The sequence below is a fragment of the Pogoniulus pusillus genome, chromosome 27 (assembly GCF_015220805.1).
Source record: "Pogoniulus pusillus isolate bPogPus1 chromosome 27, bPogPus1.pri, whole genome shotgun sequence".
Lineage (NCBI taxonomy): Eukaryota > Metazoa > Chordata > Aves > Piciformes > Lybiidae > Pogoniulus > Pogoniulus pusillus.
In genome coordinates this window covers 16287246-16309645 of record NC_087290.1, presented here as the reverse complement: position 1 = coordinate 16309645, position 22400 = coordinate 16287246, and the positions used below count along the sequence as shown (strand labels likewise).

The 22400-nt window shown below is 47.8% G+C and overlaps 1 protein-coding gene across 2 annotated transcripts in view; it reads right to left on the bottom strand.

Moving 5' to 3' along the window:
• The window catches only part of LHFPL3 (LHFPL tetraspan subfamily member 3), a 208644-nt gene that overhangs the window by 27442 nt on the left and 158802 nt on the right, over nt 1-22400 (bottom strand). The window lies entirely within an intron of this gene.

Here is a 22400-nt window from a genome sequence, read left to right as displayed (position 1 = left end):
TTAGCCTGGAGAAGAGGAGGCTCAGGGGTGATCTTATTACTGTCTACAACTACCTGAAGTGGCATTGTAGCCAGGTGGGGGGTGGCCTCTTCTCCCAGGCAACCAGCAATAGAACAAGGGGACACAGTCTCAAGTTGTGCCAGGGTAGGTATAGGCTGGATGTTAGGAAGAAGTTCTTCACAGAGAGTGATTGGCATTGGAATGGGCTGCCCAGGGAGGTGGTGGAGGCACCATCCCTGGGGGTCTTCAAGAAAAGACTGGATGAGGCACTTGGTGCCATGGTCTAGTTGACTGGATAGGGCTGGGTGATAGGTTGGACTGGATGATCTTGGAGGTCTCTTCCAACCTGGTTGATTCTATGATTCTATGATTCTATGAGGAGGATTTTTTTCACTATGAGAGTGACAGAACCCTGGAACAGGTTGCCCAGGGGGGTGGTGGAGTCACTTTCTCCAAAGATATTCAAGATCCACCTGCGTGTGTTCTTGTGTCACCTGCTCTAGGTGCTCCTGCTCTGGCAGGGGGGGTGGAGTGGATAAACTTTCGAAGTCCCTTCCAGCCCCTGACATTCTTTGAATAAATGATCAGCACGTCCCTGGCTGCCATGGTTTGAGGGCTTCCAGGTTACCCCAGAGTTCTCAAGAAAACTACAAAGACCAAGAAGCATGCCAGGGGACAAACTGGTCACCTCCAGATGTTGTAATTCTGTTACTCAATCCTGTAACCCTGCAACCACTTTAAAAGTGGGCAGCAAGGTCGATTCATTCTCTTTTCTCCCTGCCTCTCCAGCTTCTCCAGAGGAGTCTTATCTGGGTCACTAGATGACCACATAGGAGGTACCTTGAGGACAGTGAATTGCAGCCTGTTTGGGACTGTGAGACAATGAGGGATGGGTGAAATAGAGCACTGTGGTTTTGGTGGTGGGTTTTGGTTTGCCTAGGGGGAGTTCTCATGTATCCTGTATCTGTATTAGGTGGTAAGGATTCATGTATGCCTTATCTTTACCTGCACATCTTTATATACAACCTTTCTGTATTTTCATCTCCAATTTGCTGAGAGCCTTCTTGCTTTACTGCCCTTTTTCCTTAGAAAAAGAGTAAAGGAGAATGACCTCAGTCTGTCATGCTCTTGCACCAAAACTATGACATGGGTGAAAATAAACAGTGTGTAACTTTTCTAAAGATTCACAGTAGGCAGTAAGGAAAAAAACATGTCTCTGTGTATGTGTACATATGTTTTAAACAGAGTTTGCTGGCTTCTGTCTCTACTGGAAGCTGTGAGTGTGCACTGGTACTGGAGTGCCTCCACTGCCTTGCCTCCTACCACTACATAGGCAACAGAAGAGAGCAGAGGTGTGGCAGGATGGGCACGCCAGTTGAGTAGAGAGGCACAAAGCACAGCAGCTGTCTGTGCTGGAATAGCACATAATGCTGGAAGTAATAATGCTGGAAAATCATGCTGGATAGGGGATTGAGTCACCATCAGTAAGTCTGCAGATGACACAAAGTTGGGAGTGTCGATCTGCTGGAGTGTAGGAGGGCTCTGCAGAGGGACCTGGACAGGCTGGACGGATGGGCACAGTCCAATGCCATGAGTTGTAACAAGCCCATGTGCCAGGTTCTGCTGGAACCTGGCATTTAATAATGCTGGAAAATGAAAGTGATACTGACATAAATTTACTTCCCCCCTATTTTACCTTGATCCTTCTTCATGTGAGAACAAATATTCAGGAATTTGTAGCAACACCAGCGTGCATGGCTCCATACCTCCCTCTGGCACATCCCAGTTAAGTGGAACTGATGCTCTTCCATGCAGTTTAGGTGGCAGTCATTATAATTTATCAGCATTCCACCAATTGGATACACTTGGGAAATACCCTAGGAAAACTGCCTGACAAAGGCTCCTAAGCTCTCCATGCTCTGCCTTTCCCCAGACACATGAGATTTCCCTAGGACTGCCTGAGGATGTCCCTGTTGGTCCAAGTCCCCTGGGGCACATCGACCATGCAGCTGCCAAGGGATGTGAGACATTCAGTCCCACCTCTGGGATGCTATGGGGAATACCCAGGGGAGCCTGAGCACTTATCGCCTGTCCCATGGGCTTGGTTGAGGCTTGCCATCCCCATGGAGATGAAGGTTTGGTTATCAGAGAATCACAGAATAAACCAGGTAGGAAAAGGCCTTTGAGATCATCAAGTCCAACCTATCACCTAATACCTTCTAATTAACTAAACCATGGCACCAAGTGTTTCATCCAGCCTCCTCTTAAACACCTCCAGGGACACTGACTCTACCACCTCCCTGGGCAGCCCATTCCAATACCAGTCACTCTTGCTGTGAGGAACTTCTTCCTAACATCCAGCCTAAACCTGACCTGGAGCAGCTTAAGGCTGTGTCCTCTTGTTCTGCCCCTGGTTGCCTGGGAGAAGAGACCAACCCCACCTGCTACAACCTCCCTTCAGGTAGTCATAGAGAGCAATAAGGTCTCCCCTGAGCTTCCTCTTCTCCAAGCTGAACACCCCCAGCTCCCTCAGCCTCTCCTCATGGGGCTGTGCTCCAGACCCCTCAGCAGCCTTGCTCCTCTTCTCTGGACACGTTCAAGCACCTCAATATCTTTCTTGAATTGAGTGGCCCAGAACCAGACACAGCACTCAGGGTGTGGCCTGACCAGTGCTGAGCCCAGGGGCAGAAGGACTTCCCTGAGCACACTGCTGGCTCATGTTCAGCTTCTGTCAACCAGTAACCCCCCAGGTCCCTCTCTGCCTGGAGAAACTTCTTTACAGTGAGAGTGACAGAGGGAACAGGCTGCCCAGAGAGGTTGTGTGGGCTCATTCTCTGGAGACTCTCAAAAACCACCTGGATGCATTCCTGTGCAAACTACCCTAGGGGATCCTGCCTTGGCAGGATGATCTCTGGACATTCTTCACAACCTCCAGGGTTCTGTGATTCTGTGATGATGGGCAGTGCTCATACGAAACCAAAGACCATCTAGTTCCAATGCCCTGCCATAGGCAGGGACACCTCCCTTGAAGTCAAGGACTTTTCAACCTCTCTTCTAGCAAGGAGGCAGGAGGTGCAGAAGTTAGGAGAACACAGCCTGAACAGCTGACTCATTTGAAGAAAGGGATATTCCATACCACACCCCCAACAACAAAACTGAAGGGAGTTGGCCAGGGTGGTGGTTGGCTAGAGGACTGGCTGGGCATGAGTCAGCAGGTGGTGAGCAACTGCCCTGGGCATCACTTGTTTAGTATATTCTTTTATCATTGTTTTCCTTTATTTTCCTTCTTTCTGTGTCTTATTATTTATTATTTTATTTCAACCCACAAGTTTCACCTTGTGCCAGACTGCCTCCCTCACCCCACTTGCAGGGAGTGAGTAAGAGCCCATGAGGTGCTTAGCTGCCTGCTGGGTTCAATTGCCACAAGCACCAAGTGGGAGCTCAGCTTGAAGAAAGTCTTCTCTCCTCTGTGCCACTGGCACAGACATCATGTCTCTAGCATAAGCCATTTTACCCTGCAGTGCTGCTCCTACTGCTAACACAGTGAATTCTGCTGATTTGATTGATCCTGTTTAAATCAATGCAATTGTTTGCATGAGCAAAGCTGATATATCTGGCCTTAGGTGGCATTTACTCCCCTGGCATATAAATCAGCTGTTTGGGGCAGCACTAACTGTTCTGTTACCACTGTGAATTTAGGAAAACTCTATCCAAGCCACTGAAGAAAGTCCACATTTACAGTAAAATAAGTGATGATAGCACATGACTGGTTGTATTTTCATGTGTAAAGCAGCCTGGCTCTGAAGCTATTTTAATGGGAATCTTGTGCCTTTTGGGATCCTTGAGGTTGGGGCTACAGGAAGAAGTAATCAAGATGGTTATAATCCCTTTCTTCTAGAATATCAAATACATGAGTGAATGATGCACTTGGTTACATAGTTGTAGCTGTGTATATCACTGTTGCTACCCAATGACAAAATACTCTTTCAGCTCTTGTAATGGTCACTGTAAAATTCTCCATGATTTATACTACAAGTAGTAATTTCCATCTAGAAATATTGATGACATTTTGCCTATGGCAATGAGCAGGTTTTAACAGAACAATAAAGCATGTCCTGCCTTCCTAATTAGTCTCCATTGATTAAACATGCAGATTATTTACAAAAAGCCCAACATAATGGAAAGGAAGCATAACTAATGTAGTGGCTGTATTCCCAGGATCCCATGCAATTCATCTTTACTAAGCTAACTGAGCCTCTAAAATCTCAAGACATTTATGAAATAATAGGAAGAAAGCTTTAGGTTAAGTCTATTGAATATAAAAAATACTTGCTTAATTTGTTTCTTAAGATGTAGTGCTGCATGGAGGCCCCAACAGCCACGTGCAGTGCTACAGGCTGGGCACAGTGTGGCTGGAGAGCAGCCAGGCAGTGAGGCACCTGGCTGACAGCAGCTGAACATGAGCCAGCAGTGTGCCCAGGTGGCCAAGAAGGCCAATGGCATCCTGGCCTGGATCAGGAATAGTGTGGTCAGCAGGACCAGGGAAGTCCTTTTGCCCCTGTACTCAGCACTGCTCAGGCCACACCCTGAGTGCTGTGTCCAGTTCTGGGCCCCTCAATTCAAGAAAGATGTTGAGGTGCTGGAACATGTCCAGAGAAGGGCAACAAAGCTGCTGAGGGGTCTGGAGCACAGCCCTGTGAGGAGAGGCTGAGGGAGCTGGGGGTGTTCAGAATAGAGAAGAGGAGGCTCAGGGCAGAGCTCATTGTTCTCTACAATTACCTGAAGGGAGGTTGTAACCAGGTGGGGTTGGTCTCTTCTCCCAGGCAACCAGAAGAAGAGGACACAGCCTCAAGCTGCTTCAGATTTAGGCTTGATGTTAGGAAGAAGCTCTTCACAGCAAGTGATTGGCATTGGAATGGGCTGCCCAGGGAGGTGGTGGAGTCCTGGGAGGTGTTTAAGAGGAGGCTGGATGAGGCACTTGGTGCCATGGTTTAGTTAATTAGAAGGTGTTAGGTGATAGGTTGGACTGGATGATCTCAAAGGCCTTTTCCTACCTGGTTCATTCTGTGATTTTGTGATTCTGTGATCTCTCAAGGTCACAGACACCTTGCAGAATCCTTGTCAGATCACTAATGGAAACAATCTTGATGATGTCTGAGATCTTGCATCTTATAATCAAAAATCACAGTCCAGCCCTTGTACTACCCATTCAGCTTTTTGTTCAGCTCTGTGGGGTAGACCTGTCAGATTAACACCAGGGGCTATTTCTACAGGATCCAGAATGTTTCTGCAGCACATTAAAGTGTGCTGGCTGCTTATTTTAGATGGCAGCAAATCATACCTGCTTCTTGAACAATACAGCCCTTAGCACTTTTTGGGGATGTGCATCTTCTAAAATGGAATTTTCCTGTGGAGCATTTTACAGAAGAAGGGCTTCCACACTGAGATCATCAGAGACATTTTCATCTGGCACATCAAAGGTGCCAGTGAATTAACAGTCCACATACCAAAGCTGAGCAGCAGTCATGGCAACAGGGCTGCCTGGGTATCAGAGAGTACTCTGTGCACGTAATCTGGGACAAAAAGAACACCCAGATTCATGCCCTGTTCTCATCTGCTCAGCTGGGGCTCATCCCTCAGCAGTGTCAAGGGCCTCTCGAAGGAGACTGTGCTCTTCACTTGATCTGGTCTTTTAGTTACCGTGTCCAGTTTTTTCTCCCCATCCACTCAGTCATTTTCATTCTTGAAAAGAACTTGCCTGAAAGCCACAATCTTGGTGCAGGATCACATGAATGTGACATGCTAGCAGAGGGGCCATGCTCTGCATTCTCTTGGCTCACCTTACATCTGACCATGGTGTCTGGGGTGTTACTGTGAGCCCATGAGATGAGCGTTTCGCCCTGCCTCAGCTTTCCTCAGGTGTGAGCTGATGGGGCATGATCCTGACTAGAAATACATGAAGCAGGGGCAGACAAGGTCAGAGTCAAGGTTGTTAACAACTTCTAGAGAGACAATGGGAACTACCACCAAAGCCAGGCAATGTCACCAGTACCACTTGTCTTTCACAGCATACTCTTTGCACATGTGAATCTCAGAAGGATATTGTCAAGGAGGGTGCACTGAAGTGACTTGGAAAAGGGGACACTGGAGCCACCAGAGGCACTGAAGTAGATGTGGGTTTTTCTGAACCAGCTGACCCTCAGCCCTCCTTGCTCCCACTGCCTCTATGCCTCTAGAGCTGACCTTCCTCTCTCCTGTTTGCTGTGGTCCCAAACTCCATCTCTCCTGTTCCCTGTCACCCTTCTGTGGTCCTGTATCAAAGCACTTACCAAAGTGCCTTAACTGGCATACAGTCCCTGGCAACACTTGGCAAAATACATAGATACATACAATCAACCAGGTTGAAAGAGACCTCCAAGATCATCCAGGCCAACCTAGCACCCAGACCTATCCAGTCAACCAGACCATGGCACCAAGTGCCTTATCCAGGCTTTTCTTGAAGACCTCCAGGGATGGTGCCTCCACCACCTCCCTGGGCAGCCCATTCCAATGCCAATCACTCTCTTTGTGAAGAACTTCCTCCTAACATCCAGCCTAGACCTACCCCGGCACAACTTGAGACTGTGTCCCTTTGTTCTATTGCTGGTTGCCTGGGAGAAGAGGCCACCCCCACCTGGCTACAACCTCCCTTCAGGTAGTTGTAGACAGCAATGAGGTCACCCCTGAGCCTCCTCTTCTCCAGGCTAAACAACCCCAGCTCCCTCAGCCTATCCTCATAGGGTTTATGCTCCAGGCCCTTCACCAGAAATGTACCTGCATCTGCACTTTTCTAAATGGAGATGGATTAATTGCATGCTTAAAAGCTCTTCTGGATGGAGACCTGCACTTTAGAGCCAGATCTACCTTCATTGCTGGAACAATGAGGGAGGAGAGGACATTTTTCGCTTTGTCCCATGCTGGCTGGAAAAGAGATAGACAAGAGAAGCAGAGAGAACACTGACTTGGTTTCTGCCTCAGAGCAGGCAGCACACCCCTGTCAGAAAAGCAGGAACTGGAGCATGAGGCTCTGAGCATCTGCCTGGATCCTGGAACACTCTTAATAGCGAGGCTGATTTTACAACAACAAATTACACAATTGGAGGGACATGGTATAAAAGCAGAGGAAAAAGGTCTGGCATTCCAAAGTGGAACAGTCAGGTACAGCAGCTATTCATCCCTGAGCCAGTGCTCAAAGGTGTTCACTGAGGTCAAAACCACACTCTGTCACATGCAGGGATTTGAGCCAAAGCCCTTCTCTTAGTTGTTCCCTAGCTCCAGCCAGAGGTCACCTGAAATGCGATTTTCTTCAGCTCTCCTGCTGTGGCTATTTTACTTTTCAATGTAATTGTACAAATGCTCAGCAGCTGGGAGAGGAAAAGCATCTGCCTGAGTGACTGCAGCCTGCTACAGCATTTGGTTGAGACAGAATCATTGGGCTTTAGCTTGGTTGCAATAACCTTTGAAGCTATTTACACCACATTGAAAGGAAATATTTCAGATACATTCCCCAAAAACTCCTGGCAGGCCAAGGGGCAATGGGTGGGAGTTGAGGCATAGGAAGCTTCAAGTAAAGATGAGGAGAATTTTTTTCCCTGTGAGGGTTATAGAACACTGGCACAGGCTGCCCAGGGGGGTTGTGGAGTCTCCCTCTCTGGAGATATTCAAGAGCTGCCTGGATGTATTCCTGTGTGATCTGCTCTAGGTGATCCTGCTGTCATGGGGGGTTGAACTGGATGATCTTTGGAGGTCCCTTCCAGCCCCTGATGTTCTGTGATTTTGTGATTATGTGATTGTGTGTGAAGTGCTACCCTTCTCCTCTTCCCACTATTCATCTCACTTGGCTTGTCTATGGCACCTGGGTAGCTAACTCTGTAATTTGGACACTTCCTCATTTCCTCATTTCAGAAGAAACAGAGACATACTCAGAATTCAGAGTGGCTTCCAAAAGGTGCATATTTCAAAGGCAAAACTGCAATATAAAGCATTCAGGGACACTATAACCCAAGAGCTCTCTGTATGCAGAAAGGGAAAGGGAAAAAACACACTTTAACAGCCAGTGGTTTCAGACCAAAGGGTCTAACTCAAAGCAGCTTTCCCAGCTCCTCATATCAGAGGGAGGAAGACCTAGTTTCTGTTCCCCCATGCAGTGAACTCTGAGATATCTGTAGGTAACAGAACGCCTGGCACAGTGGGAGGCAGTGAAGGTCACTCCAAGTCAGCTGGGCAGGTAACCAGGCAGGATGGCACAGCCACAGTCACAACAACGAGGTCAGAAATTCTGGCTGTGGGGTGCTGAGGTTGTTCAACACAGACACACAGGCCAGAGGATCACCTTGGAGCTGGATGGATGCTGACACAGGATGGAAGAGCTGTGCCTTGCCCTTCTCTTTCACTGAATGCTGGGACCAGTCTTCTCAAATGTAACCAGCAATCTGGGTGCAACAGACTGCTTAGCACAGGAACAGACTGCTAGATGTTCTCTTTCTGAAAGCCAATTAAAACCGGGTTCCTCTACAGCCCTTTTGAAAAGGTTAACTACCACCACCTTCTTTAAAGTACCAGAGCAGCTGCATCATTGATGACATGTGTGAAGGCAGAAAAGTCCTTATCCCAGCAAGAAAGGGTGAAAAAAAAGGGAGAACTACCAGCCCAAAATTCTGCCATGAAAGAGGAGGGAGATTTCAAAGCAACCCATGGAAACCTTGCATTCAGCTCAGTGGAAACGCCTTAGGTGTAAACCTCACCTACTTCTTTGCAGTAAGACAAGTTAGTGCTGCAACTTAAAAACTGCTTTACACAAAGGGACTCCTAAAGCTTGCTTCATCATCAGAAAGTGATGACTGGCAGCCAGGAAGCACAGCAAGCAGTCAGGCACTGGAGTCCCCCCCCCTGGCACAGCCCCACTACTACCACTGCCCGAGTGCAGCAGGGAGGCAGATGTACCAAATGCCATGCTCTGCTGTTTGCCAAGCATTCTGTACACTCCTGTTTGCAATGGCTAATAAATAAACCCCAAAGCTTGGGCTTGAATCTTCTGTGACTTCTTTCTGCCTCAGGTTGCATTTCTTTCAGCACAGCAGCTCAGCAGTTTTTGACAAGCTGTACTGTTGCCTAAGGAGTTTCTGACTCTGAGAGGAGACAAAATTCATCAGCTTTCCCATGGCTGTCACAGTAGTGCTCAAATGCTAAATAAATGGTATTTAGATGGAGTTTCTTTGAATTTTGATTGTGAAAATCAGGCATAAAGACCTTGGCAACAGTGTTTATCTGACTGCATATCACAAGGCAGTAATAACAGATTTCAGCATAAAACCAGCCAGGCAGGAGGAAACACAGAAGAAGAACACAGTAGGTGGGTTATTAGTGTATAACCAATCTGGACAGCTTCAATCGATGGGCTGAGGTCAACAGGTGCCAGGTTCTGCACTCTGGTCACAACAACCCCAAGCAATATTACAGAGCTGGGGATGAGTGGCTGGGAAGCAGCCCAGTGGAAGAGGATCTGGGAGTGCTGGGGGATGGCCAGCTGAACATGAGCCAGCAGTGTGCCCAGGTGGCCAAGAAGGTCAATGGCATCCTGGCCTGTATCAAAAACTGTGTCAATCAGGAGTAGGGTAGTGATTGTGGCCCTGTACTCATCCCTGGTGAGACCACAGCTTGAGTAGTGTTCAGTTCTGGGCAACACAGTAAAGACACTGAGGTCCTGAAGCGTGTTCATAGAAGAGCAACAAGGCTGTTGAGGGGTCTGGAGGGCATATCACACAAGAAGTGCAAGAAGTGGCTGAGGAAGGTTGGAATGAGGTTGATGCTGATCCCTTCTGCCAAGTACCTAGTGATAACACAAGAGGAAATGGGTTTAAATTGTGCCAGGGGAGGTTTAGATTGGGTATTAGGTAAAACTTCTTTAATGAGAGAGTGGTGAGGCATTGGAACAGGCTGCCCAGGGAGGTGGTGGATTTGTCATCCCTGGAGGTGTGTTCAAGGAGCATGTAGATGTGGTGCTTCAGGATATAGTTTAGTGGTCACAGTAGTTGGGTTGCAGTTGGACTCAATGATCTTAAAGGTCTTTTCCAGCCTTAATGATTCTGATGACCAAAACATCAGTGTAGAGCTATCCCCCCCATGGCTGTGCTGATGCAAAGCACTCTGGGGCCGTTCACACTGCAGGAGTTAGATTCACCAAGTGGTCATAGTGTCACACCATGATGCTGTAGCACCCACCTTTCAGGGATCTAAACCTCCTCAAGCATTCACAGAGCAGGCAGACAGTTTGCAGCTTGAGGTGAGAGATGAGAAAGCCAATACAACGCAGAAGAACCTTCCACAGAAAATATCAAGACCAGGATGCCTCTGAAATGCAACGCTGCTGAGCTCTGCACAGAATGCAGAGCAAATGCTCAGCTTTTCCCAGCTGCTGCAGAGCTACTTCTACTCAAAAGCATTTCTATAAGCTCCTGATGTTTCCTACCCCTGTATTCCAAGAAGACAGTTATTGTTCATCCCTCCTTCTGCTGAGTTGAATTTTCCCAGGTGGCTATTGCAACAGAAAGTCTACCAGAGCCAGGAGCAGGACACATTCCTAGCCAAGCCTGCCTCCTTTGGCCATGTGGATCTTCACATCTGTAGTGTGCTGTTTGGGATTTCAGGTGTAATTTCGCTCCCTGGAGATTGCCCAAGTTTCCCTGCCATGTCTAAACAAAAACCTCCTATAGGTAGGCCCTCCCTCTGCATAGATAAGAGAATCATCAAGTAAATTCCTGTGTTTGCCCAGAAAAATGCTTAACAGATTATATTAGTTTCTTTCTAACACTGTCAGAGCTCTCTCAATGATCTCTTCAACTGGCTCTTTAATTGTGCTGCTAACAAGGTAGGTAGGGCTCCAGGGTAAATAAGCACATGCATGGCACTCTGCTTTTAAGGCTGGAGATTGCTTCCAGCTGCCAAACTAACACAGTCACAGCAAAGCCTGCAGTGTAGACAAACATTTTGCTACTGACCTAGATTTTGAGTCAGCTTATGAAAAATGTGGACTTACATAATATAAAAGACTTTCTCATAATACAGAAGACGTTCTAAGATGTTTGACTTGAAATTGTAGGGTATAACATTAGCACTCACTATGCAGGTTTAATAAAGCATGTAAGAAACACAGATGAAGAATTGAAGGACTTCCCTGAGTGCTATTTGACAGGATGGAGGGTTACAATTCAACAAGGGCAAGTGCAGAGTCTTGCACCTGGGAAAGAACAAGCCCAGGGATCAGGATAGGTTGGGGACTGACCTACTGGAAGGCAGTGAAGGGGAAAAGGATCTGGGGGTCTTAGTGGATAGGAGGTTGACCATGAGCCAGCAGTGTGCTCTTGTGGCCTGGAGGGCCAATGCCATTCTGGGGTGTATTAGAAGGGCTGTGGTTAGGAGGTGGAAAGAGGTTCTCCTGCCCCCCTACTCTGCCCTGCTGAGGCTGCACTTGAAATGGTGTGTCCAGTTCAAGAAGGACCTCAGGGGACTGCTTGAAAGAGTCCAGAGCAGTACTGAGGAAGATGTCAAGATGATTTTGTGAGGGAGAAAATTCTCCTGTACACGTGCTGTGTTTCAGTCCACCCCAATATGAGCGCAGCTGGGTGAGACTGTAAGAGCTGTGATCGAATCTAGTTGTGTCTTCCAGCTTCAAGCTCCAGGACTCTCTACGAGCTGTCTGGAGCTATGCAGGGCATCTGGAGACATGTCAGCTGGGTGTCTGTGCAGGCAGAAGAGGCCTCTGTTTTCCTTCTCTCCCCATCCAACAGGAAAGCTATGCCAGGAACCAGCACCAGGATCTACTCCTAAAAGCCTGGCTGGCTGTGTTTCCAAAATGCCTTGGAGCACAACGAACCCTTTGCTTTTCTGACCTTGCTGAAACTCTTCCTAACAAGCAGAGGGGATGCTGGGGCACGTTAGGGGTGACCACACCAGCCTGACAGGGAAGCAGCTCCAGACATTGTGCCAGACTGTCACCCACTGACATCTAGTGGGTGATGCCTTCCTCAGGGAACATGTCTCCTGTCTACCCAAAACTCCACACTTTTTCTTACTGACATACATTTTGTTCTCCTAATTTTCTCCCCATCTTCCACAGAGGAAAATAATGATTTTGTACCCAATGGAGCAACAGCATCCTTCAAGTGCCTATTAGAGAGCTTCACCCTCACTCAGCTGGTGATGTGAGCTGTGCATGCTCTGTCTGTGAGTCAGCTCTGCAACCTGGACTAGCCATGCTGTGCTGCAGCTGTGCCTTTGCATCTAGCAAATGGCTGACAATATAACAGCAATATTTTCAACTGATGGCAGGGTCGAGCTCAGCAGGGCTAAAAGGCTCAAAACAAGGTGGCAAAACAATAATCCTCATCTTCTTTGAAGCCCACTGTTGCTATTTTTTAATCCTTTAAGTTGTCAATCTCACGGCAAGACGCTGGCAAAAATTAACTCCCACACTTGGCTTTGCATGGAATGATGCACAAAATGCATCTCTTTGGCAAGGGGAGAGATAGGCTGGAAATAAGCAGGGAATGCTAACAGCTTGTCATGGTGCTTTTGGATGTTTTCAGGATGGAGAGTCCTTTACTTAGCATGTAGAGAAATCATAAATATCTCCTTACTTACTATGGAAGAACAAAAATCTGACCAATGATGGTGGAGCAGCCCTTGGAGAGAAAAAGACCTGTAGACTCTGGTGGAATTTGCAGTGCTTCGTGTTATTCCAGACTGCATGTTTGAGACCCTTCGGGATTCAACTCTCCTCCAGCTCACCACAGAATCACAGAAACATACCAGCTGGAAAAGACCCCCAGGACCATCAAGGCCAGCTATTATCCCTACTCTACAAAGTTCCCCCTTAAACCATATCCTCAAGCACCACATCCAAATGACTTTTAAACACAGACAGGGTTGGTGACTCAACCACCTCCCTGAATTGTTCCCAAAGAGTAACCTCCACTGATAAACTGCAGATCACCTATGGATGCTCAGCTGGCAACTGCCTGGTGTCACAATGATACAGTGACAAATTTAAGATCCTTCTCTCTTTCCAGCCCACATTCCCTCCTCTGGGACTCCTCACATATTTTCTTTCTGTGATTTTCCAGGGAAATCAGATACTATAGCTGCTCCTGGTACGCAAAAATTACAAACAGAAGAGTTATTCCTCAGCAGAATCACTTACTAATGTGTGGTAAACAGAGACATACTTCTTGACTGGACACTTTTAAAAGGAAGTAGAGAAAAGAGTGTAAAACTAATGAGTAACATCTATAGAATTGTGGAATCAGGCAGGGTTGGAAGGGACCACAAGGGTCATCCAGTTCCAACTCCCCTGCCTTGGGCAGGGACACCTCACACTAGATCAGGCTGTCCAAAGCCTCATCAAGCCTGGCCTTAAACACCTCCAGGGATGAGGCTTCCACCACCTTCCTGGGCAACCCATTCCATGGTCTCACCACCCTCATAGTAGAATCATAGAATCATAGAATCAAGTAGGTTGGAAGAGACCTCCAAGCTCATCCAGTCCAACTTATCCCCCAGCCCTATCCAATCAACCAGACCATGGCACTAAGTGCCTCATCCAGGCTTTGCTTCAACACCTCCAGGGATGGCAACTCCACCACTTCCCTGGGCAGCCCATTCCAATGCCAATCACTCTCTCTCTGGGAAGAATTTCCTCCTAACATTCAGCCTGTACTTCCCCCAGCACAACTTGAGACTGTGTCCCTTTGTTCTGTTGCTGGTTGCCTGGCAGAAGAGACCAACCCCACCTGGTGAAGAACTTCTTCCTAACATCCACTCTGAATCTACCCATTTCTAGCTTTGTTCCATTCTCCCCAGGCCTATCACTACCTGACAGCCTAAAAACTCCCTCCCCAGCTTTCTTGTAGCCCCCCCTTAAGATATTCTCAAAAAGGATGCAGAATGAGGTACTTGATGGAAATGGGAAAGCTTCCTTACAGTCTCTGTCATGAGCTTCTGCCACTTTGGCTGTGGTATACTCTATTGACTTCTCTATAATGCTCCTAATTAAACAATTAGAAGTGAGGGGAAAATAAGACCCAAAGTCCACAGCATTCTGGCTGGTAGAGATGAGCACTTACACCACCTGACTTAGCAACAGTGAAACAAACCCTTGCTCCAACTTGTACAATACAGAAATCAATAGAGAGAGCAGGATAAAATACCCAAAACTGACAAAGAGAAATGGAGAACTGGAACTTAATGACAGCTACAAAAAAAGCGTAGGGAATTCCATCTAAGGATGAGGAGGAATTTCTTCACTGTGAGGGTGACAGAACCCTGGACCAGGCTGCCCAGGGGGGCTGTGCAGTCTCCCTCTCTGAAGATATTCCAGAGCTGCCCGGATGTGTTCCTGTGTGAGCTGCTCTGGGTGATCCTGCTCTGGCAGGGCAGTTGGGCTGGATGATCCTTCAAGGTCCCTTCCAGGTCCTGACATTCTGTGATTCTGTGGAAAAGATCCAAACCCCAATAGTTTTCACAGCCTTCCAGGACAACCAGGAAAGCAAAACTTATGAAGACATTATTCAAGCTACAATTGAAAATAAAATTAGATGCTTCAGGGCACAGAGATGCCAGGAAGCATATCTGTGGCAATAAGGGATGATGGAAATCATACAGAGAGAAATAAAACACAGGATGCACAAGGCAAGGATGCAAGAGGTGCAGAACACCTACTCTGACAATACAGTCTTTTGCTCTCACTGAAAGAGAAAATCAATAAACTCTGTGTAGGAAGGAAAGCTTATTAAATCACTGACTGTCCAAATGGATATTCCTGTTGGCAAACACATTGCTCCATGTGACAGATGGACACCAGAGTCAAGAGGTCATTCACTGAAGTGATCAGGCTTCATAAAATCTAGATTTGCAAAGGGCCAGGGCAGTGGAGCCCCAGTGACATTACTGCTCTCAGGTGGTTTCTGTGTGCTGCATTTACTGAGCACTGAGAGGCTTTCAACTAAGAGAGATGCAGGAGGGAATCTTGCAGCTCTGGCCAAATCTGCAGGTGCCCATGGCCAGCCACACTCTGGTGTCTGCCCCTGCAGCAGAGACAGCTGGTGGCCACCATGGTCTGCTCTGGGTCACCAGTGCTGGTGGCTCACTCTTGCAGCCTGCTTTCCCAGTACAAGTGGGATGAAACCATAACACCATAGGTTCTTTTGTATGAAGATATCACAGAATCACAGAATCAACCAGGTTGGAAGAGACCTCCAACATTGTCTAGGCCAACCTATCACCCAGCCCTATCCAGTCAACCAGACCATGGCACTAAGTGCCTCATCCAGGCTTTGCTTGAACACCTCAGGGACACTGACTCCACCACCTGCCTGGGCAGCCCATTCCAATGCCAATCACTCTCTCTGCCAACAACTTCCTTCTAACATCCAGACTAGACCTCCCCGGCACAACATGAGACTGTGCCCCCTTGTTCTGTTGCTGGTTGCCTGGCAGAAGAGCCCAACCCCACCTGGCTACAGCCTCCCTTCAGGCAGCTGTAGACAGCAATGAGGTCTGCCCTGAGCCTCCTCTTCTCCAGGCTGCACACCCCCAGCTCCCTCAGCCTCTCCTCACAGGGCTGTGCTCCAGGCCCCTCACCAGTTTTGTTGCCCTTCTCTGGACGCCTTCCAGTATCTCAACATCTCTCTTGAATTGAGGAGCCCAGAACTGGACACAGCACTCAAGGTGTGGCCTGACCAGTGCTGAGTACAGGGGCAGAATAACCTCCCTTGCCCTACTGGCCACACTGTTCCTGACCCAGGCCAGGATGCCATTGGCTCTCTTGGCCACCTGGGCACACTGATGGCTCATCTTCAGCTACTATCTATCAGTACCCCCAGATCCCTTTAGCCCATCAGCAGCGAAAGACTTCTGAACCTTGGAGTCATAAAGGTTAGGGTTGGAAGAGTCCATCAAGGACCATCTAGTCCAACTCTGCTGTTGTGGACAAGGGCATCTTTTGCTAGGTTACATTGCTGAAGGTCACTCTTCATTTGGCACACATCAAAGCAACAATAAAATGTGTTATTTGGGGACTCTGCGTTTCTTCCACTGTCAGGCAGCAAGCTGTAGCTTGAGTCAGCTTTTGCTCTCCCTGTTGGCTATGTTATTGGCAGGTCCCTGGTCCCTTTAGCATCAGCCCACTGCTTCCCTGTGCTCTCTGCCTCATCTTCTCCCCAGGAGTTTGCCATGGGGAAGCAGCTTCTCCTTACCCCTGCAGTGTTACTGATTCCTTTTTGTAGGCTGAAATGCAAAGCTCACTCGCTCAGCTGGTCAGAGTAAGAGAGGGAAAGCAAAGAGGCATTCCATGGAGACTGGTGGGCTGTCATGTCACCCTTAACTCTGCAGCTGAGCAGACAAGCCTGAGGCACAAAGAAACCAAGTCCTACAGGACCAGGTCACAAAGCTAGTGCTCCAGCCTCCTCCATACCACATCACCTTCTTCTGAATCACAGTGACAGGATTATGTCCTAGGGAGCTCAAACATATCCTCATGGACCTGCAGCCCCCTTGCTTCAGGATGTGCACAGCAGCGTGGAGTTTGCTGAGATCCAGAGAGGGCAGACATGGAAATGTCACATCCCACAGCCAGGCTTTCCTGCTCCCGTTTCTCTGCCAGCAAAACTTACACTGGCAGTAAGATTTCTGTCTCCAGCCAATACAAAGCACCTGCATTTTATTAAGTACTTCTCACATTAAAGCATGCCTCATTTTAATTACCTTTTTGGAGGAGACATTTATTTACTTTTTAAAGTATAATGACTTTTTTTCCTTTAGGGGGAGAAGATGGCATTGCTCTGCCTCTAAAGAGCAAGGCTGTGATCCTGGATGCTCATTTTGGATTGCTGGAGAAGCAAACTTTGAGAACTGGAAATCCCCAGCTCTCAAATGCCATAAGTTTACTGCTGAGGATTGGGATCTACCCAATTTGGTCTCAATGACCAAAATGTTTTTCTGCTCTTTTTTTAGAGTTTTGGGTTGGAGAAAGCACAAAGTGTTTTTTTTTTAACTTATTTGCCTGGAACACCAAGTACTGGATCATGCTTATGAAAACCTGGGGCCACTTGTGCTTCCCTTCAGACAGAGGACTGACAGGGGATCAAACTGAACATTGGTTCTTTGCTTATTAAAATTTTATTTAGAGATGCCTCCTCCTTCCCAAACTGATGTTGAGAAAATCTTGGCTGTTTGTTGCCTGCAAATGTACTGCATCCAGTTCTGCAGCCCCCATTACAAGGATGTGGATGTGTTGGAGTGTGTCCAGAGAAGGGCCACTGGGATGCTCAGAGGGCTGCAGCAGCTCTGCTGTGAGCACAGACTGAAAGAGTTGGGGCTGTGCAGGCTGGAGAAGAGGAGGCTCCCAGGTGACCTTCTTGTGGCCTTCCAGGATCTTAAGGGGGTCTATGAAAAAGCTGGGGAGGGACTTTTCAGGCTATTAGGTAGTGACAGGACTGGGGGGGAATGGAGCAAAGCTGGAGGTGAAGAGATTCAGAGTGGACATGAGGAGGAAGTTCTTCATCATGAGAGTGGTGAGAGCCTGGAATGGGCTGCCCAGGGAGGTGGTGGAGGCACTGTCTCTGGAGGTGTTCAAGAAAAGACTGGATGAGGCACTTAGTGCCATGGTCTAACTGACTGGCTAGGGCTGGGTGCTAGGTTGGACTGGATGATCTTGGAGGTCTCTTCCAACCTGGTTGATTCTATGATTCTATGTCACTGACACAGATGTTAAACAGCACTGGTGCCAGCACTGATCCCTGAGGGACACTTGGCACTGGTCTCCCTAGGGTGCCTTTCATCACCACTCTCTGTGTGCCACCATCCAGCCAATTCCTTACCCAACAAGTCTGTGTTCTTCCAGTCTGGTGACCAGGATGTCATGTGGCACAGAGTCAAATGCCTAACTCAGGTCCAGGTAAATGATGTCACTTGCCCTTTCCTTGTCCACTGTTGCTGTGAGTTCCTCACGAAAAGCCACTAAATTTGCCAGGCATGACTTGCCCCTGCTGAAGCCATGCTGCTGACCAGCAATCACCTCTGCCTTGTTTTCCAGTATTGGCAAGTCACTAGTGCTTTGTAAGCAGCCATTGTTTTTCACCATCAGAACCAATCTTTATGTCTTCAGGAAATGCACTGCCAACATTAGAAGGTGACATTACCAAAATCACTTACAGCTTAGCACAATTCTCTTTCTTCCTGAAGTCAGAAATGATTTGTTTTCCTAACAGAAAGTAAAGCCTGAGTTTATTTTGCTGTGCTCACACAGCATCATCCCTTTGATACTGTTTGTTTGGGGTTTTTTTGTTTGGGTTTTGTTTCTTCTTTTTCTCCCAGAAAAAAAATTATTTGGGGAAAAGTTAAAATCAACAATTCTTCTAGCAAGGTTGGCAGGAGTCCAAGCAGGAAAAGAAAACAGTCTGGGTTTATCACGTTTGCATTTGTTTTGCAGCTTTAGCTGTGTTGAGAAGCACTGCTGGCTGTGATCTGTGCCTATGGCACACTTACTGAACCATGACAACCAGGAGAAAGTTCAGCAGTGGGCAGTCTCCTGTGCCAGCCAGTTTTGCTGATGTCTGCTGTGCAGTTTAATGATCTGCTTGCTGAAGTACCAAATTTCCTGGGGAGCATTCAACCATTTGCAGCTTTCTGCAAGAGCTGCACACTGAGAAAACAGAAGGCCAGTGGCAGCCTGGACTGCTTCAAAGGCAGTGTGGCCAGCAGAAGGAGAGAGGGGATTCTGCCATTCAGTCTGCTCTGCTGAGACCTTACCTGGAGTACTGCTTTGGATCTCTCGACACATGAAGGACATGGACCTGATGGAATGGGTCCAGAGGAGGCCACAAAAATGATCAGGGGGTTGGAGCACTTCTGCTGTGGGGACAGGCTGCGGGAGCTGGGGTTGTTCAGCCTAGAGAAGACTCCAGGGAGGCCTTACAGCAGCATTTCAGTACCTGAAGGGGGCTACAAGAAGGCTGCAGAGAGACTGCTTGCAAAGGCCTGCAGGGACAGGGTGAGGGCAATGGCTTCAAACTAATGAAGAGCAGATTTAGACTGGATGCTAGGGACAAGTTCTGCACCACAAGGGCTGTGGAACACTGAAACAGGTTTCCAGGGAGGTGGCTGGGGACTCATCGCTGGAGATATTCAAGGTGAAGCTTGAGAGGGTCCTGGGCAACCTGATCTCTTTGAGGATGTCCCTGCTTAATGTACAGGGAATCAAACTAGATGACCTTTGGAGGTCCTTTCCAACCCATTCTGTGAAAACCCATCACATGCAGCAGAGCAGCAGGGAACCTTGCTTGAGGTAACTGACTGAAACTAAACTTGGGAACTCAAGAGCCAGACATGTGGCTTGAGGATTCCAAATTTACTTATGTAACTGAGATGTAAAAAAAACAATTACAAGTTATTCAAGTGCCAGAACTTCTCCTATTATTTGCCTACTGACACAGAGTAAGTCACTTTGGGCTGCATTAAATCACGTCACAGAATCACAGAATTAACCAGGTTGGAAAAGACCTTTGAGATCACTGAGTCCAACCTATCACCTAACACCTTCTAATTAACTAAACCATGGCACCAAGTGCCTCATCCAGCCTCCTCTTAAACACCTCCAGGGATGGTGACTCTACCACCTCCCCGGGCAGCCCATTCCAATGGCCTTTGTTTGTAGGTCAACTACATCACAGGGTGACTTCTCTGTCAGTAACCTGACACCTGAGAGGAAGTTTGCTGTATAAAATTATGGGAGGCTTAACTGCTCACCCTGCTATCTGGTTCAGTTAGAGATATGGAATATTTATAGAGATATTTATGGAGTGAAGCTGGAGGTGGGGAGATTCAGACTGGACATGAGGAGGAAGTTCTTCAGCATGAGAGTAGTGAGACCCTGCAATGGGTTGCCCAGGGAGGTGGTTGAGGCCCCATCGCTGGAGGTGTTTAAGGCCAGGCTGGATGAGGCTCTGGCCAGCCTGCTCTAGGGTAGGGTGTCCCTGCCCATGGCAGGGAGGTTGGAACTAGATGATCCTTGTGGTCTCTTCCAACCCTGACTGATTCTATGGTTCTGTACTAAATGGCACAACTCAGCCTTTGAAGAAATTGTATTGAGGTATCCAGGAACTAAAGAGTAGGCAACAACCTGGTTTTGATGAAATCAGTGCAATCACACAGAGAGACCTGGTCTGCTCTCAGCCTGGGGTAGTCACTGCCACTACACAGCAGAATCACAGAACCTTAGAGGTTGGAAGGGACATCCAGAGATCATCCAGTCCAAGCCCCCTGCTGAGTCAGGATCCCCTAGGGTAGTTCACACAGGAATGCATCCAGGCGAGTTTTGCAAGTCTGCAGAGAAGGAGACTCCACAACCTCTCTGAGCAGCCTGCTCCAGGGCTCCATCACCCTCACCATAAAGTCTCCTCATGGAGAAACAAAGGAATACAGCAAGTCAGTGGAGAAAGAAATTCTTCTGCCATTTTCTTTGCAAAACACTGTCTGAAAAGAGTTTGAGCTATCATTTTCAGAACGACAGACAAATCTAATTTTAGGGGAACAGCAGAACCGACTCTGACGGACGAGCAGGTGGCAGGCGGGACTGAGAGCACCCGCAGCGTGGGTGTCAATCCCATTGCTTCATCTGAGCTGAGAGAGGACCTCATCCTCCAGCACTGATGACTCAGCAGAGGGCAGATATTTAAGGAAAGCTCCTGCTCTGTTTACTTTAAAAATGTGCTCCAGGCATTTCCTTTGCATGCAAGATGCAGGATCAAATGCTTGATTATAGTTAGGTGTTAGGAGATCCCCGGCTCCTTCTCCTAACCCTGAGGAAAACCCCACAGCAAACAGGAATCCCCAAAGGAAGTTGCTGCATTTCTCATCTGAAGAACTGCTATTTGAAATCCTTCATTTCCCCATTTTCCTTTGCAACAACATATTACCTGATGCATTTGATGCCTGATTTAGCTTGGCTTTCAAATGGCATTATGCTGATGAAATGTCTTTGTCTTTCACCAGGGCAGGTGCAACCACAGAAGTTTCCTCTTTGGCTTCATTTCCAAATACCCATCACTTTTTTTCCAAATCCAGACCAGTCTACAAACCTTACTTCATAATTTAGTTTTCAGTGCCTATGGTCCTTGCCCAAAAGGCTAACTATTTTCTTCAGCTCATTAGAAGCCCTGCTGAGGAAAAGACTCTGAAAACTGCAAAGGTCAAGAGGAATTAATGTTTAGATTGTGCTGTTACTTCAGGAAACAAAGGTAAATTCCCACAGAAAGGATGAATCCAGACCACAGGCCATGTGTATTTACTGTGCTCATGTAGAGCTGGAAGGGAAATCTTCTCAAGGACAAGAGGGGATGTGCAGGAGTGATGCAAGAGGATGTGGAGGAAGACTTGGCAGAGGGTGCTGAGATGGGTAATAAACCAGCAGTGACAGCAGGAAAAGGCCCAGGATCAGAGACTGCTGCAAGGTATGAAGCGTTTACACAGCCTGCCAGAGCAGGTCTTCATGCTGGGGCTCAGGGTTGTGCCTACATCATCAGATGAGAACAGGACACGTCCTCCTTCCTAGCTGTGAGGACAAGTGGCACAGCATGATGTGCATCCACCCTCACAGAATCATAGAATGGTTTAGGTTGGAAGGGACCTCAAAGCTCAGCCATAGGCAGGGACACCACCCACTAGAACAGGTTGCTCAAGGCCTCATCCAGCCTGGCCTTGAACACCCCCAGGGAGAGAGCAGCCACAACCTCTCTGGGCAACCTGTGCCAGTGTCTCACCACCCTCACTGCAAACAACTTCTTCCTAACATCCAGTTTCTATCTTCCCTCTGCCAGTTTAAACCCATTCCTCCTCATCCTGTCATTATAAGACCTTGTCAATAGTCCCTCCCCAGCCTTTCTGTAGGCCCTCTTCAGATACTGCAAGGCCACTGTAAGGTCTCCTGGAAGCCTTCAATTCTGCAAGCTCCCTCGCTCCAGTCCCCTTCATCCAAAACCACCTCCTCCCTAGCATCTCCTGCAGCTAGCTGGTAGCAGGATTGCAGCTTGTATTCCTGTATAAACAAGGATAACTCAGGCCCTTCTGCTACACAGTGAGGCTTAGAGCAGTGGCAGGTACAATGATGCAGACATCACTCACCAGTATTGTCCAGCATCTATGTTTGTTTATAGATATATTTAACCTGTGCTACTACACTTCCTCTACTGTGCTAGCTAGGATGAAGCTGTGTCTGGCCTTTCTGCATGGAGTTTGCTTGCATCTCTGCTGAAACAAGGAGAGAAGCAGAGCTAACTATGCTGGATATGTGAAGGGCTGGCCAAGAGAAA